This window comes from Lepisosteus oculatus, chromosome 11 (genome assembly GCF_040954835.1).
Source record: "Lepisosteus oculatus isolate fLepOcu1 chromosome 11, fLepOcu1.hap2, whole genome shotgun sequence".
Taxonomy (NCBI): Eukaryota; Metazoa; Chordata; class Actinopteri; order Semionotiformes; family Lepisosteidae; genus Lepisosteus; species Lepisosteus oculatus.
This window is the reverse complement of record NC_090706.1, coordinates 11,355,064-11,374,292: the sequence shown is the minus strand read 5'-3', so window position 1 is coordinate 11,374,292 and position 19,229 is coordinate 11,355,064. Positions and strand designations below refer to the sequence as shown.

The following is a 19,229-nucleotide window of genomic DNA, read 5'->3' as shown; positions in this document are numbered from 1 at the left end:
TCTACTCTGAGTGCTATATGAGCGAGTGTGTGTTGCTGTCCGTTTGTCTGTCCCACCATGGACTGGTGTACTGTCCAGGCTGTACCATTTCCTGCGTCTGTTGCTTGCTGGGATAGGCTCCAGCTCCCAGACCCTGCATTGGATGAAGTAGTTAGAAAACAAAATGGATAGACGGAGAGGGAGGTGCTCACTGATCCAAGATGCTGATTGCAGACAAATGTGCTGATTACTAATACAAACACAGTTTAATGCCAAGCACAAGGCTTTTTGATGGCCTTTAAATACTTCTAAAAAAGGCAATTAAATCCATATCCAAATCAGATTTAATTCTCCATGCAAATTGAGTTATATTCAACCCTCTATTTTGTACTGTAATGGGCTTAACTGTTCCAGAGTGCTAAAAATCAATGTCTCATAATACCAACTCATCGTCAGACAGTAGTCATGACTATTTATCCCTCTAAAGCTTTTATTGGAACTTCAGAACATGGGTATTTTTTAAAGGTCAGGGCACTAATTATGACTGGATTTTGATTTGCACATTCAACTTCAGCTTTGGGGAAACTTTACGTGTAGGAGATCAGAGAACTAAAAACACTGGAAAACTCCTCAACACAAGAGAATAGGGCTAAGGCATGAACTATGTCTTGTCTTGGCAAGAAATCCGGAATGCACAGCATCTGCCATAAATCTCTAAAACTTCAAACGTTCCTTCTTCGTTTTTTTCCTGTTTCAGCATAAAGTGATCCAACAAAAAGTCAAAAGATGTAGGGGATAGATGCTGAAGCTACATATCAGCTCAAACATAACTCCATAAAACTGACATGGAGGTGCCCTGGAACACGTGGTGGATAATTCTGTTCTGAAACCTAGTGGAAAGACGCATATGCAAATACATACCATTTTCAGCTCTGCAGTCTTAGCTTTTTGGCATAGAATCACCCCTCCCTGCACACTGACACAGCTACCCACTGTGACCTCAAAGGCAGTGTCCTGTCGGCCTTCCCCTGCAGAACGCAGAGAGGCTCTTAACAAACATGGCATTACTCCATCAAAAATTAACTCTAAATCCCTTATTTGCATGCTTCCATGCCCTGTATTTTCCTTATTTTTGCCTTTTTAAGCACGCCTTTATGTTTCACATCCATTTCCTCATTTTAAGATGTCCAATTGCATTTGGTGAAAGAGGTGTCAGTCCTCGAACCCGCAGCCAGTCCTCCCCTCACACCAACCAGAGGAGGATCCTTTCTGCCAAGCTTGACGCTGGTGTTTAACAAGCAGCGGTGGGTGATGTGCCAACCATGAATCTAATGCTGCTTCCTTCAAACAAAGGAATCACCAGTTCGTTTGTATTTCATACCCAGCCCATTCTGAATCACCAGCTGTATATGATTTGCCCTTTTGGTTTCACCTTTTTCACCACACAGGAAGAAACCCTGTGGCTCTCAACATGCCTATTATTCGGCCAGCAGCCACATCACCCTGCAACTCACAACTGGCAGCCCACTGAAGTGCAGCAGGTGTGAGCCTGGTCAGTACCTGGATGGGAGACCTGCTGGGAAAAACTAAGGTTGCTGCTGGAAGAGGTGTTAGTGTGGCCAGCAGGGGGCGCTCACCCTGCGGCTCATGTGGGTCCTAATGCCCCAGTATAGTGACAGGGACACCATACTGTAAACAGGTGCCGTCCTTCGGATGAGACGTAAAACCGAGGTCCTGACTCTCTGTGGTCATTAAAAATCCCAGGGCGTTTCTCAAAAAAAGAGTAGGGGTGTAACCAAATGTTCTGGCCAAATTTCCTATTGGCCCTTACCAATCATGGCCTCCTAATAATCCCCATCTATGAATGGGCTACATTACTCTGCTCTCCTCCCCACTGATAGCTGGTGAGTGTACTGGTGCACTATGGCTGCCGTCGCATCATCCAGGTGGGGCTTCTGACACTTCTGCACATTGGTGGTAGAGGAGGGGAGTCCCCATTACCTGTAAAGCGCTTTGAGTGGAGTGTCCAGAAAAGCGCTATATAAGTGTAAGCAATTATTATTGTTATAGCGCGTCCTGATTCAGGTGTTAAAAACCCTGACAAACGCCGTGACAAAGGCTGTGACCCACAGGATGTCTGCAGAGCCCCGAGCACATGACAGGAAACTACACAGAAGTACATTTAAAACCGAGAACAGCAGAACAGGAGGCACTCGTTTACACAAAGAGCTATGGGACTCTATAACAAGCAACTCAATCACGTTTCTAGAAAGAGATGGAAAGATTCTTGGATCAATGAGGTACTGGTACTGTAACTAAACAAGTTAGATGACACCCTGCAAATTCCACCTCTCAGTTTAAAAGACTCGCAGGAGGTGAACAATCAAAACAGCACTGTGCAGGCATTTTATACAACAGTTGTATGCACAATATTGCAATACAGTTTTGGGCCCGTCCCTACTTGTGCTTTCAAGAAATTAAAATTTAACCGGAGTCAAAAATTTGGTGAGCGCCAGTCCACGATGTAGGCATGTTTACATTTCGGTCCTCAAGAAAGACACAAAGCCTGTGTCTACGTCTCATGTTCGCTGCAATGTTTTGATTGTCTTCCTGTGCAGCTTTTCAGCACATCTGTATTCTGCTAAAAGAGAACTTTAGAAAAGGTGATAAACAGGGTCAAAACACTTCTGACAAGCTCAGGCACGTCTGCAGCTCATTTCGTTAATCATACTTCAATGCAATGAGAACATTTCTGACACCAACCCACTGCAATTTCTTATTGCTATCTTTTTTTAATCCTATTTTGTCTGCTTCACATGATAACAATATGAGCCGGTTGTTTATGTTAAGATCCTTTCGCATCCATCCATCCATTTTCTAACTGTTTTATCCAATACAGGGGTTGTGAGAGAGCCAGCACCCAGCCAGGCAAGCAATGGGCATGTGACAGAGTACTACCTGGACGAGCTGCCAGCCTACACACACTCCCACTCGGACCAGATTCCTCTAAAGAAAATGAACCCACCAGTATGTATTTAGACTGTGAAACCAGACCACCCAGAGAAAGCCACTTGAACACAGGGGGAACATGTAAACTCCATACAGATAGAGTGGATTTGAACCCAGGGCCCAGCACTGTGAGGCAGCAATGCAAACTGCTTTGCCATTGCGGCCTATTTATTAATGATTGAACGTTAAAATAGTAATGGCATTGTGTCGATAACAATAGACCCGTATCCTGTTCAGGGTGTACCTGTGTTGCAGGGATAGGCTCTGAGTTGCTACAATCCTCACCAAGAACAAACGCTTTCCTCACAATCAGTGGAAGGTTGAATGTAAAAATACAGTGCCTCTTCTCAAATCCGATCTGATTAAGAGAGGAAAGCTAGAATGAATCACAGCGCTCTGAAGCTCATCAGAGGTACACTTTGTGAACCAAAACCCATACTGTATCTCACTCTCATCCCCCCAACCCACATACAGTACATTCACCTTATTGCCTCAGGTATGTTTCACAGAAACTGAGACGTGTTGAGCACAATATTTATAAATATAAAATAGTTAAAACGTAAATAAAAACCTAGGCGGAAACAACAAATGATCAGATCACACAAGAAGTACCTGGGAACAAGAGACTAAATAAAGCAGCTTTGATCCATTAAGATGCATCTTCTCGTGCCCAACTACAGTTCCCAAATTCATTCGCTTTTACATTCTAATACTCAGTTTCATGAACTTTGTACAAAAAACACATTTTGTCCATCACGATTAGGTTTAAAAAGATAATAGCTGGAGGACTTTGTCAAGAGGATGAAAACCCCAAACAAACAAACTGGATACACCTCCCTACTGGGCCTCTGACACTCCCACAGCCTTTGTCCTGGCTGAAGGTCACAGCGAGGAAATGCGATGCAGGGTCAGGTGACCTCCTGTGCCTTTCCTGCTCAGGTTAATAGACAACAACAGTTCAAACGGTTGATTGAACCATCAGGTCAATCATCTGCAATCTAAGAAAGCATAAATGGGGGTTATCCGAGTGACATTGTGCCGGTCTTGTTTCCGTTATGCTTATTCTATGAAACAGGCTACCCAAGGTCTTGAATTACAAAGTAGCAGGGACACAGTAGTCCCCTCATAGCCCAGCTGCCATGTAGGCCTACCTGCAATCCGATATCATTAAACCCTCCGGCAGGTAACATTACTCTTAAAGAAACAGCAGACTATCAGTCTTCTTATAATCTGTGCTCCATCTGAGCAGTGCGGTATGGATATCTGTGTTCTACTGTACATACTCATCTGTGATGATATCAGTTGAATGATCACAAAAAAGTAGAGAAAATATAGAGAACAGTAATGTAGCTTATCTACACGTGGATATCCAGTAAGACATCCGTTTTGCTCTCAAGAAGTGCATGCTTAAACGTGAAGAACAGAATGCCGCTTTTTAATTAAAATTAATCAAAGAGCACTCGACAGTCCGATGATGTTCTCCTTGAAGGGGCGGGTTATTTAAATCTCAATCCACAAGCATGAAAAATCTTTCATTGAATTCAAAGCATGTCCTTCCAGGGGTTTTCAACATCTGGTGCAATTAAGGCAGCATGTTCATGCATGTCACCATGAACCCTCATCCCAGTGGTAGGCTGCTGCCCAAGTCAGCCCAATTGATTGCAATGCAAGGCAGGGGTAGGGGGTTCTCTACAGGTGCTGACAAATCCAGCAGCCATATCACCCTGCAACTCACAACTGGCAACCCACTGAAGCTAAGCAGGTGTGAGCCTGGTCAGTACCTGGATGGGAGACCTCCTGGGAAAAACTAAGATTGCTGCTGGAAGAGGTGTTAGTGGGGCCAGCAGGGGGCGCTCACCCTGCAGTCCATGTGGGTCCTAATGCCCCAGTATAGTGATGGGGACACTATACTGTAAACAGGCGCCGTCCTTCGGATGAGACGTAAAACCGAGGTCCTGACTCTCTGTGGTCATTAAAAATCCCAGGGCGCTTCTCGAAAAGAGTAGGGGTGTAACCCCGGTGTCCTGGCCAAATTTCCAATTGGCCCTTACCAATCATGGCCTCCTAATAATCCCCTTCTATGAATTGGCTACATTACTCTGCTCTCCTCCCCACTGATAGCTGATGTGTGGTGAGCGTTCTGGCGCACTATGGCTGCCGTCGCATCATCCAGGTGGATGCTGCACATTGGTGGTGGTGGAGGGGAGTCCCCATTACCTGTAAAGCGCTTTGAGTGGAGTGTCCAAAAAAGCGCTATATAAGTGTAAGCAATTATTATTATTATTATTATTATTAAAGACCAACAGGAAGTCCATGAAACATGTAGATGGAGATGATCGTGGATTATATCAAAAACACCGGAGAGGAGATCACATACTTATTTATATCAATGGGACTGCAGTGGAGAGGGTCAGCAGTTTTAAGTTCCTGGGAGTTAACATCACAGAGGACTTAACCTGGACCCACCACACCAACATCGTGGTCAAAACAGTACGGCAGCGCCTGTTCTTTCTCCGCAGGCTAAAGAAGTTCGGCATGCCCTCACATCTCCAGGCCAGCTTCTACAGGTGCACTATTGAGAGTATCCTGTCTGGTTGCATCACTGCCTGGTATGGGAACTGCTCCGCCCAGGATCGCAAAGTACTGCAGAGGGTGGTGAAGTCAGCGCAGCTCATTACCAGCTGTGAGCTACCAAACATCCAGGAAAGCCAGGTCCATTCTCAAGGACCCCAGTCATCCCAGTCATAAACTGTTTTCTCTCCCACCATCCAGTAAACAGTATCGAAGCATTCAAAGTCCAGCAGATTACGGAACAGCTTCTACCTCCAGGCAATTAGACTGCTAAATAGCCAAGCTGCAGTTCCTTCAGGAAATCACTGTAATTGCTACATGGACACACAGTTTTCATTGGCATACTGCACTACTTAGACATAATGTATTGCATACACACTGGACACATTGACTCCTATACATACACAGCCATACATACCCCTGCAGAGATTAATCTGAACAACTGCTTAACAGTAAATGTACATTTACCATCTACATGTACATGTTGGTGGACACACTGATATTGCTTTGCACAAATCAGTTTATTTTAAACATTATTTTGAACACCCTGTATATTTTGAAAGGAACAAGTTCCCCTCCAAGCCAGTAGATGGTGCTGTGGTGCAAGTGAAAGCTAAAGAAGGAAGTACTGTAGCAGGCCCTGCTGCCAGGTGGGACTCACTCTCTTCTCTAGTAAGAACATAAGACCATAAGGTCAGTTGGCTCATCTTGCTCGTTTGGTACTTGGTAGCTTGTTGATCTAAGAATCTTTTCTGGTGGTTTCATAATAGAAGCCAGGTCATGGGCTTCAACAACATGGCTAGGTAGCTTATTCCATACATCCATAAACCCTTGTGTAAGATGTGCCTCCTGTTAAATGCACTTGTGCTTGTTTCTACTTGTCTCTTCTGTATAACAAAGAAGAAAACATAACTTGGATACTTTGTAATACATAAGGAAGCAATCCTACCATGCCTTATTTAATATGTATCCAATGGATTTATAGCCTCTCTTTCCTCTAGGTACAGTGGAGGGAGCAAACATCTGGCAAGCTTTGTTTGTTTAGAGTTTGCCCAGGCCTAAAGAAATAATGCACATGTTCAGGCTGTATGATGGCCCTATCACAATGTAAATGTAGGTTAACGTGGCCAAATTCTGTCTATGCGCCCAGTGTGTCACAAAGACGATACACTGAAATATAAAAAGGAATTACAAAGGGAATACATGTGCTTCACCTGAAACCAAGCAAGAAAGTTACAGTACTTAGCTCTGGGAAACGTTCTGGGTTCTCTGACATCCTAGATCAGCCACAGGCAGTAATCACATGGCACCTTCAGGACCTGCTGCCCATGCATCTTAGCTTGTGCCACTAACACATGTCTAACCTCCTTCAATGCCCTGGATTTCTCATGTCTTATAGCTAGTGCTCTTGAAACTGAAGATCAATGAAGAACAACAAAGAAAAACACCCAGAGATCCCTCCTCAACAGCCCTGTCTTCCAATCAAGTATGTTTTATTGCACGGGTCAGCCACAACAACACGGACTGTCAATCTTTGCAAGTACAGTAATTCACAAAGAATGTTTCCTACAAAACTGGTTTCCTGGAAATTCTGGCTTTCAAGGGATATTGGCTCTCACTGGGGGATTTTTCTTATCCTGATTTGTCTTCCAGTGCTAGTGCTGTATTATACTGATGAACATTACAGAATGCGATGGAACTACACATTTTCCATCATGTACTGTAATTTAACCCGCTTTGGTCATATATCTTCTAATGAAGGACCAGTTCGAAGTATTGATACCGTATAGCCGCTACCTGAACCAGGCCAAGTAATCTGAAGCTCTTCTGCTTAAAGGCAAATGGAAAGTGTCACATCAGCTGGATGGCATAAGATTTTCACCGAAGTGGGCTTTTACTCTGCATAGCAATGTTTAAAGGGAATGAGATTTTTCTATCTAATTTTTACCAGGGATACTTACTGAAGACAAAGAATCATTATAAACTTAGTTTACAAATTACTGGTATAATGGATTGCTTTTTCAATTAATACATTTAAAAGGAAATTGCATGTAAGAAGTAATGCATTATCGGACACAAAAACTACACATGCTACTGTATTTAGAGTTGTCTAGACTTTTTATAAAATTACCTTCCCCCAATATCTTGCGTAAGAGATTACTTTTGAATAACAAGTTCCTTGGAACTGTGGTGGATTACGTTTTAATACGCACTTTCCCCAGCTCTATCTGGAAATGAATATATTTGTTCTTCGGAAATCCAATGAGATATTTTTGTCGATGACTTTGGGTGTTAACAAGGTAAAAAACAAAGCCAGAGAAGAACAGACCCTGAGCACTGCAAACTAACAAGGACTACAGGAAAAAGAAGAATGCAGTAAGGCAGGGATAAATCTGAATACCCTCTCTTTCTTGAACTCTATAAATTGTTAATGAACACAAAGCAAATTAACTTACTTTGCTGGAAAAATAAATAGCCTACTGTGGATTCCCCCAAGATATAGGGGCATTAGTACAAAAGCTCAGCTGAAAAACAGATGCATAAATTCAGTGTTTAGGACAGGGGACTACAGCCTTGGTCCTGAATCGCCCCAGTCCAGTAAGTTTTATAGGTAGCTATTAAATCAGCAGTTTCTAAAGGCCTGGAACAATTTACCTTTGATCAAATAATAAGATGATTGTGCAATTAAGTAAGTCAGAGATCATTTAGACACAAATCTGGTGACTCTTCAATCTTCAAGAACCAGACTTCCCTTAACTGAGCAAATTATTTGTCCAGTTGATCAATAACTTACAGCTATTCCTGATCTTTAGCAACAGGTGATCTTTAAGACTAAATGAACCAGGGCCCTAGGGGTGTATTTTAAGTCAAGCTTTTACACATAAATACAAATGCTTTTAAGACACTGAAGCTTATAAGGAAAATCTAGAACAGACCTGTCTATTGCCTATTACCACTCTGTCTACCTTCTCCTCCATCCATCCGTTTTCTAACTACTTCATCCAATTCAGAGTGACGGGGAGCCGACAACTATCCCAGCAAGCAACAGGCACCTCGAGCAGGAAGCCAGTCCATTACAGAGCACACACGGACACACACACACTCATACCAGGGCCACTTTTCCCAAAACCCATTAACCTAGCAAGATGTTTGAATTGTGGAAGGAAAACAGAGCACCTAGAGGAAACCCACATGAACACGAGGAAAACTTCCACACAGGTAACATCCCAGGAATTGATCCCAGAGCCCCAGCATTGCGTTTCACATTTTCCCCCCGGTTTTCCCAAGTTCAGACGCTGCACCATCTTTGATTAAGACTTCCCCAACTTTACTGCGCATCTCTGTGTTCCCCCAGCTTCTATCACGGTTCTACTGAACTTAACTACACTTTAATGTTGCTCTTCTCTGATCACGCAATGACACAGTACAGATCTAAAAGGGGTTAGTACTAAACATTTATGTGCGCAGTATGCAATGCACTTATGGGCGTCCCAGTCAAAACACATTCACAGTGGGAATCCACTTTGATGCTAGGAAAGCTCGTTGTGTGCTTACAGCTATCAAACAAGTTGAAGCCAGCTGCAGAAATGGCAGGAGATCCTCTGTGACGTGCATTTTGCTGCTTTAAGAGCTCTGAAGAAAGCAGGCATCCCTGTCCTCATGTCCAAACATTTGTCACGCTTTTCTCTCACAAAAGCTAGACTGGCTATATCAAAGGTCTTGTATTTTTCAAAGGGGACAATTTCAAAAGGAAGTTGCCTTGCAGGAAAAAATCCAGTCAATTAAGGAGCAATACTTTATGATGACACCTCCTTAACGAAGGGGGGGTCCTTGTAACTTAGCATCGGGCATCTGTCCTGATCACGTTTCTCATACTGTAGGTGTAAGTTTCGTCCCCGCAAACCACGATCCATGTCAAACCACAAAGAGAAACAGTGCCGTTTCTTTACCACCAACTTTAAGGATCCAGCCCTGGGATTTTTTTTTTTGTATTTGCCTTGTTTAGTTGAAATCTCATTCTCTCGGAAAGTGCGACCTTTTAATCTTTCCTGGAACGCAACCAAAAAAGAACAGATCATCATTTGGAAGGCAAGAGCGCTGGGGGTCATTAAAAGGCAATGGAGGATTGTGAAAGCCCCCAGAGCTTGGTAAATACCAGGCACTGCACAAATATGTTTACACAACCAGGCAGCTTTTTACTGCTGATTAGAGGACAGAATTTGGCAAAGTCCATTACAAGTACTGCTTTTAATCATCTGAAACATTAGAATAAAACAGGCCTCCAAGAAAACAACTGAAGATAAAGTGTGAGGCTTGAAACTCTTCCACAATCTCTTTACAGAATAAAGCCATCAGTATAGGCAAGATTGGGGAGTAGTAACACATTGTCTGTACTGCATTAACTCTGTTATTTTCACTAACATATACTGTAGCTATAATGATTTATATGGGCAGACAAAACTGGGGTAATGGACACTGCATTTCACATGAAAAGACAGTACAGACGCTTTTAGTTACCTTTCCAGAAGAATGACAATGCTGACAGTTCAGCCATTTTTTTTAGTCATTCACCTCAAAGCCAGAAAAATAAGAATTGCAGCTGTCAGAAAACCTGTTCTGTTGCTTTTCACATAAGAAATTGCACTTTTAGAGCTCCAGAAGGCAGGCACTAACAGGAAGGACACAATATGAGACTAGGTTCAACCCTCCCCCATCCTTAGCACTTACTGCATATACTGTAATTCTGTCCATCTGTTGAGAAAAAGCACACAACTCTGGTCTCCGCTCAGGAAATCCAGATACATTTTACTCCTTTATTGATCTGGCCGAGTACAAATGAAGTATGGAAAAGGTACAAATTGTATCCACTCACATTTACCGAGTACAAAATAATTAGTAACTAACTGCTTTATGCTTTGGTTCATTAGACTTGTAAGTAGAATGGACACCTCTTTAAAAGTGATTCCTCTCAGCTGGAAGGGTTTTTTTTTTGTACATGCAATTCTGTAGATCCAGTCACAAGACATTGGTCTTTCCAGGAAAACCTCAAAGGTGACACTTATGGTGTACAGTGTACTGGGGCAACACCAGTGATAAAAAGGCTTCCGACGTGCACTGTTTCTGTGCTGTGATTTTTTTCCCATGTCCAACAGCCTCCTCATTAAGGGCACAACTCAATCTCCTCGAGACAGTCCACCCGCTGCTAATTAGACAGCGGGATTGAGACAGCAGATAATGTACGCTGCAGGAGCGGATCTGAGGTTAATGGCCATTCGGATCCTAGCTCCAACTTCTGAGAAGCTCGTCCGATCCTCAGCTCCACGGTTCATCTGTTCCACGGCTCATGTGCGTCACACTGAAATGCACCACACAGAATTAACTCCAACTGCAGATCTTTACCCAAACTACAGGCGGACACAGCACTACAGCTACATAACATCACTGCACACACCACTCCTCATTTTGAAGACAGAATACAAGCCTTTGCAATGGAAACAGGAAGCCCGGTGATGACAGGGCCACATGGTCCTCTCAACAATTGGCCACTGACTTCCATTCCGAGTGTCCCTGCACACCCAGAGTTGCACACTACAGGCAGAGTTAGCCTGGCTGTCCCTGGTGTGCAGATCCATATCGCCCCACCGGGACTTGCCAGGTGCCTGAAAATATGTAAAAATGTCAGCAAGAGCCACGTGGCTCCCCCGGCCGATGCCAACTCTGTCGTGGGTGGGACTGGACTCAAAGATGTGAAAAAATGCAGATGCATCAATGGGTCTCAATCCTAAAGAAAGAGCATGTGCCGTGTGTCGCTGACCCAGGCCAACTGACAAACTGGGGGATGATAAAAGTAAAACTATATGCCGACATCTCTGGGGGGTCATGGGTGGCACTACTACCTCAGAGATCTTGGGTCTTGGCTTCAGTTATGGACCAGGGTGGCCTGTCTAGGAGGTAGTCCCACCTTGCACCTTGGGATAGGTTCGGGATAGTTCCTGCTTCTGGGATAGATTCTGGATTGCTGAGAGCCTTGTCAGGAAACTGCATCTTTTTGAAAACGAATAGGTGACACTTTTTTTTAAAAACGTAGGCTACAAGCAAAGCATTACAAGATAGTTCCCTCTGTCTCTGTGTCCCCGGCCTTCAAATTTAATTTAACGTATGCAGGATAAGTACTCAAGTCGTGGACCCTGGAGCTGAATTCGAGATCATGCCTCAGCTCGCTCTCCTCTCACCGAGCAGCCACGGGCCCACGAGCTGCAGAGCTAGACCTCCACCCCTTCTCATTTCCTCAGCAACCCCTGCGATAACGGTCACAGTTCCTGGAGACGCCCTTCTGAGGCCCCGCGGTTTCCTGACCTCCTCTGCCGCTTCTTCTTCTGTCACCGCCTCCCTGCCAGGGGACCTAAAGGACACGCCGACATACAGGCACAGCAGAGCTGCTTCACAGCCCACAAAGCTGAGGGTACAGGCTAAATTACCTGTATTTGTATATATTGTAGCAGGAGAGAGAGGGGGACAGTGTTAAGAGAAATAAAACAGAACTGAACTGATATATGTATAGACAAAGTGGTTGCTGTGCTCACCAAGCACATCCTTTAAAAGTGCTAACTTCACTATCCACTAGCTCAAAAATAATGCTCCTTCCCCACAGCTAGAGAGCTCTGTTATAATTAGCTGTGCTGAATGCAGCCCCTCAGAAAACACGTTTGATTGCCACATGATCTATTACTTGACTTTATCAAGCAAACAGTTTGTGGTTTCACACCATCCTCTCTGACCTCTTCGAACTGCAATGGGTGGAAAAACAGTCAAAAACAATCTTATCTCCTTGTTTGATTATATCGAGGGGTGGTTGCAATGTCATTGTTACTACCCGATATGAGATGTAAAATCAGAAGGGAATTTTATTCAGTTCCCTTCTGAAAGCTTGTACTCACCTGGAAGAATTTACCCAGGTTTTTCCAAGTCCAGTGACAATGATTTTTGTTTTATTCTAACATCTCACTGAAATCCCCTGAGTTTATTCCAAAGAGGGGCTGAAATGCTTGAAAGTAAGAATTTTCTTGCACCATTTCCCCCTTCGCCTGCGTATCAAGTATATCCCACTTTTGGAGAAAAAAATTACGGCTATGTTCATTGCCCAAAAATTCATCCTGTGCATTTAGTCAAGGGATTAAGGAAGAAGAAACCTAATTATTTTAGAGCCACATGCTAGTTATTGTACAACATATAATTTGTCCATGCAGTCTTTGAGTATCACTTGCTGTGCTGACGTTGTCTACTCTCAGAGGCGAGGCCAAATTCAATAAAATACAACACAGTCTGTTTTCATTTAAATAATACCATGGCCCATCGCTGGGGCTTTAATGAGCTCGCAGAGCTATTACTAGGATTGGATTAGTGCCTTAATTGTGATATTAACAAACAAATATATTCTCCCCTAGGTGGAAATGAGGCCTGAAACCCTTTCAGCCCCAAGTTAATTAAAGTTCATGCTGGAGATAGATGCTGACCTAGGGGGAAAAAACTGCAAAGGAGGAGGATCTAAGCCAGTGAAAACTGACTTTTATTTTTGTTGTTGTGGTGGATGCTGGTGTTGTTGAAATAATGAACCATTTTTCATTCCATTCATTAAAAGGAAGCGAAGATTTACTGCAGGACTGTGCTGATTCAGTTCTTCATCTGGACTGCTCATCGCCCCTGACCCTAAATCCCTTCATCCCCGCCTAAAGGAGCAGGGGGATTTGTTGGGTTCACTTAGATACTGGTATATACCAAATTTTCAGGTGGATAGCACGTCAGCATCCGTAGGCTGCAAATGAACAAGTAATAGGTTTATTCCATGCTGAAAAAGAATAGTGAAAACAACGTTTTGGCCGTGGAGCCTTCTAGGCTCCACAGCCGAAACGTTGTGTTTTCTCTCTTCTTTTTTTCAGCATGGAATACCAATTTTTGCCGTCTCTTTGTCAAAAACTGTTTTGGTTCCTTTCCTGAGGTTTATTAGACATTGTTTCTAACAAATTAGCCAGGACTCACAGTATAATACAAGTATTATAAAAATAAATGATTTTCTTTTTAGAGGCAGAAAACAGTCACAGCAGAAGGGCAGTTATCCATGAGAGGGGCAGGGCAGTTTTCACAATGTGGCACAATGTGTCTAAAGCTCATCATTGTATGTCCCCTCCCCGACCTTTACTAGCGATCTGATCCTTACTTAACCCTCGCCCCCCGGAACAATGACCCGCACATATTCCACAAATGAGTCCCGCGTTTATCAGGTCCCAGGCGGACGCTGGCACGGTAGTGGGAAAGTTTCTACCCCATGTCCGGGTCAGGGAAGCAGGCAGTGCTGGAGGCTCAAAGAGGGAAAAGTCAGGGCTCTGCCTGCTCCGTTTTCATCTCTGTCCCACTGAGAGTGCCGCGTGCTCACTCATCCACTTCAGAACCTGTTACTGCACAGGGGGTGTGTTTGAGGGAACAATAGAGGTTGGAGTTTGGAGTTGGTCCGAGAGGACAAATAAGAGTGAAAAAGAACGAAGGGACCCACAGGGAGGTCAAAGTCATCTCACACACACAATCTCAAATTGCACTTAGGGCTTAGGTGCTTAGAAAAAGAAAAGGAGAAATTAAAAAAGAAACTCTTAAATTATTTCAGATGTTTTGTCATACATAAAATGCATTGTATTGCTTATTTTAGCCCTAATATGCCGCATTGATTACATTTTTTTTAATTGAAACTAATAAATGCTAAGCATAGATCCCACAGAACAATAACATGCGCACTGTTTTATGTCAGTGTTATCTAATCTACCCCAATATTTACTGCAAACATTACTGATGTAGCACCTTTATTTTTGTTCGAAGTCAGAAAGGTGTGAGTAGATGTGCTAATCATATCTGTCAACTGTACAAGAAATGTTGCAAAGCTAGATAACCATTTTTAGTCTTTTGGGGAATATTTTGGAGTTTGGTTCATGCAGGGAAAAGCAATCTACAGTACCAGATCCTGAAGGTTCATTTGTCCAAGACTCGCCATTAGTGAGTGTGAACAGAACACAGACCTCCTCACTCTTACGGGTAATTTTTGTATTCACTTCAAACATAAAATTTGGATTCAGGATCTCAGCCTCAGAGGCATACAAGCCTAGAATAAACTTCCCCTGTGGGCTTCAAGTCCTTCAAAATAGCTTATCTTGACCTGAAATCACAACCAAAGGAATACAATCTAGTAAAGCACGCTCCGACAGACGTCCTAGACTAGAATCAGCCAGCAACATCTTGCAACAAAACGCCCAGACCACTGAGTCCAAATCACCAGCCTACCAGCCTTTCTAAAACAAATCTTTCTAATACAAACTTTGTAGCTCTTAAACAGGGGAAGCTGAAAACAAGCTGAAAAGGTTCATTAAAAAGCCATTCCTTTTTGGATTGTCTTGTTTGAATAAAAGAGCACAGAAAGGCACAGTTCTTCTTTCTGAAACCTATTTTCTGATTTCTTATCAGCTCTGCGAACAGATGCACTCTGCAGTAATAACAGGTGTCTTCCTCCTGTGTAATTAGTTTAATCACTCCCACCGGTTTGCACCTGGTGCTGGGCTATTACACAGCAACAAGTAGGGATCCCTATAGCCAAGCCAAGCCCAAATATTTTGCCAAATAGCACACAGATTTGGGAATTGGAACCTAGGGGATCTGGGATCTCAAACAGTTACAGATATTTGGCTCACAACCCAACTGGAAAAGTAAGAATTTTGTAGAGAACACAACTATCCGAGTGCCTTAATATAAATGTATCAGAATTCTCTTAATTAACAGAAGCAAGTCCAGCTGAACAACCCCTCATAGCCTTCACTTGATCACTGCTTAAAGCTAACTAAGATGCAAATTGCCCTAAGTAAGAGGTGGGATTGGAGAACATCTACCACTCTTAAATCGTTGTTGCTCTTACGCTTTGCAATGCAACGCTAATACAGTATTTATAGTAAATGGAGAGAAAGTAAAAAACAGTTTTACATTAGAATGATTAAAATTTGAATGATTAAAAACATCACAGCAAAACCGATTCCCCCAGTAGAGGAACAGAGAACAGGGGGCTTGAGAGGAAGCACAGGCGTGTTGAAATGAGTGCGTTTTACACGACCTGAAACAAATGCTACTTCGTTCAAGCCCCGTCTTCAAGATAACTGTCCATCTGGGCAGAGCGAGAAAAACAGCTGCCTTGGGCTTGGGCTCAGCCTATTCAACTGTAGGTTTCCCCCCAATCTGCCCCTCCCCGACAACCCACTGTTCGATTCTCAGCCTGCTGCGCCCGTCAAAGCACAAGATGAAGATCCGGCAAAATCAAAACTCGAACCCCGATTAAATCTGAACTCAAGCCTATCTGTCAAAAACGAATTACAAACACAGGACGTCTGCCCCCTGGAAACCAGGTATAAAAGGAACAGGCACTTTGCAGGTTGATCATGTTTTGGTTTAGTCCAAGCCTTACAAGCAGGCGCGTTCTGTAGGTAACAATCCCAGGTGGAACACTGCTTGTTAAGAAAATCTTCATTTTCTAGTTATGCTTCTTTATCGCTCTCTGGCACCATTTACATTGAGCCCTATTATGACTTCCTACTACCCTGTGTATCTGAGGAGGTGCCCTTGATGTTTTTAAGAGGCAACTGGCGGCGTTTCGCTGAAAACAAAGCCTCCAGAAACAATACCTGGTGATGTTTGCAAGGCCGATGCCAGCAGGTGAGGTTTTCACCTCGTGCTCCACCGAACAGAAGAAAGAAAAGACGACACGTATCACGTCTCAATTATGCACAACTCACTTGCTGCCCCCGTAACATCACAGCTCACAGTCAACATTCTTGTTTGCTTAGCAACAAGCCCAGCAGAATATACCGCTCCCGATTTACAGATTCTTCCGCCTGTTCTCTTTTTAAAAAAAGAACTCGGTTCCAACTATCCCCCTGCCACCTTACTCCTACAAAATACAGGGCAGTACTTCCACTTTAAAATTTCTCATCTCCTTGTGGTGACGCCATCATAGACCTGATCCCAGCATGGCTTCACTATAACTAGGCAATAAATTAATGAGTCATGCCCTTGGATTAATAAAGCAGGAAACCTTCACCAGCGACTTTTTTTCTTCAAGGGAAGCTACCTCTTAAAATCCAGTCCCTTGGGGGAACCGCCATACATCATTAGCAAAGAGACAGACCCTCAAAGCTGAACGGTGACTCACTCTAAGGCTTGAAACAAAATCTTCATTCATGCCGCAGAAGCTGGAAAGATTTGTACTGGGAATCAGAGTCGCAGCCTTGTTCAGTGTAGCCCTCAACATGCGGTTTCTCCGTTTTCATGATTTCCATCGCCTTACGAGAGCATGTTTTCCAAGGAGAGCCCTCTCAGCTTTCCACACCATTTCAGAAGGAACTGAGATGCTACCTGCAAGTGCAGAACGGGGACCCTCTCTTGTTTGTACTTAATAATTGGCATTTCTTTTCTTTTTTGTACGACGATGGAACACTCCATTGATACATCATGTGTCGTAGTGGAAAGAGAACGGCCCAATCTAATTTTCAGCATGCAACAAGGTTAAAGTATTACTATTTCATTTATACAGAAGAACATCCATTCCTCCATCACCTCTCTTTCCAATACAGTGTTGCAGGGGAGCCAGAGAATATTCCTGCAAGAAATGGGCACAAGGCAGGATACACCCTGGCTGGGACACTAATCCATCGCAGGGCACAGACATAAAGAACATCTAAGTAGCAATTTTACAGTTCTAACTCTACACAACCACAGCTGGTGAACTGTCATCCCTAGATATAATCCTGCCTATACATTATCCCCGAAATAGACCATAGGCTTGGCTAGGACCCAAACTTTGCCACATATGAGTTTGTTTTTAACTCAGTCACTACAGAAAAATAAGAAGTAAGAAAAGAGTATAAAAAAAACGTTTTTAATTTTTTAAAGTATGCTGCCTAGAGAAAAACCTTTTTCTTTTTAATTTTCTGAGCAACTGCTCAACCTTCAAGTGGAAACACCACAAACAAGTGGTAATCTGCAGGGATTTTTTTCCCCATGTAAAAAAGCAGCAAGTTTGTGTTTGCAGATAGAGGAAAGAGGGCATAAATTTACACTGCAAGGAAAACTACTGCAAGTGCTGCAGTTAGTCTGTTAAAGTACCGAAAGAAAGGCACACACGAGAACAACTCATGAAACCTTAGAATAACTAGTGATTCACTCTGGCTCATTTCAGAACAAAACTTAAGTCATGTTTGGTGAAGGTACTGTTGCAGAAAGTGGCTAATCGGAACACTCACTGTGGGCACAGCGGTCACAATATCATTGCAATAAAAAGTTCTCACAAGGATCACAAACTGATTTTTCTCAAAAGAAACATGCTTTATTATGGAGTGCTCTCCGATTAATTAGATTCATGGAAAAAACATCCCAGGATCTGGCCTAACCCCAGGGCTCAAGAATGCCAGATGAGGGTACCAAGGAGCACTCCCCTCCTATGTCAAGAGGTTGGGGTGCACTGGTACCTTCCAGGACTGACCTGACAGCAGCATACAGACCTGGAGTGGGAACCTGGATCTCCCAAGTCCAAAATGGTACAGTACATATGGAAAATATAAAAAGAGAAATAAAAGGTGACACCCTACACCTTTGGCCTACTGGAAGAACACAGGCTCTGTCCGCACAGGCAGAAGGCACTGGGCAAGCAGAGCTATGGACAGAAAGATGTAATTGAGCTTCCCAGGCCTGGGTTATACCACAAAACTGAGGCCCAACGAGCCATCCCAGGAGAGAGAACCACGCCACTCCCCATGGGTGAAGAGACCCACTTGAGGCTGACAGCATTCCTCCACCTGGACTTCAACCTCCACACGCCACAGACTTGCGGCCTGCGATGAGCACACCTTGTGTTTGATCTTTAGCCCAAGCAGCCTTTACCTTTACAGAGTGCCAAACACTCTGCCTTCAAAAGGGTCCCCCGAAAAAGACGGCAGTCCAAAGACTCCCTTTTGTGTCCCCCTGACAGACCCTTCTTCACCTGGAAAGCAGGGGTGACGGAGTATAATTTCATCCACACCACTTTCTTAGCAAGAACGGGAAAGGTACAGGAAAGGGGGGTGACTGCTCCTCCTTTAGGGGCGATTCTGACTGAGAGGAATTCAGTCATACCTGCGGAGATGGCAGCTTCACATCGCTGTCTCCACAGCCAGGCACAGACAGCATGCCTGAATCTGGTGCCTCTCGTACCGAAAAAGTACATCAGCACATCAGCAGAGGAGTAAAACTAACCTCTCATGACGATCTGAACCCAGTCCACATTCCCCGTTAGCAGGTGAATAATCCATAGCTTGGTGAATCCTACTTCACAGTAATAGGGAGAGCCTTGATCGAAGGATCTCAAAAAGATGTCACAATAAACACTTGGCTGCCACAAGCCAGTTACGCCTGTGGAAACTTTTCTGATGTCTCCTGCTTAAAACCCCCAAAAGCTAAGAGCCCCGCTTTCGTGTTTTAACTATCTGTTTTCATACTAAAAATCAAGATCAAGCCAGCTTTTGCCCTTCAGCTCCAAGAGGAAGTTTCTATCTTCCTGAGCTCACCTTGTCAGGATCGTGAAGGCATCCTCGAGTTCTGAGCGAAATACAAAA

At 43.6% G+C, this 19,229-nt stretch overlaps 1 protein-coding gene across 1 annotated transcript in view; it reads right to left on the bottom strand.

Moving 5' to 3' along the window:
* LOC102687632 (mannosyl-oligosaccharide 1,2-alpha-mannosidase IA) overlaps positions 1-19,229 on the bottom strand; it is a 213,800-nt gene that overhangs the window by 192,005 nt on the left and 2,566 nt on the right. The window lies entirely within an intron of this gene.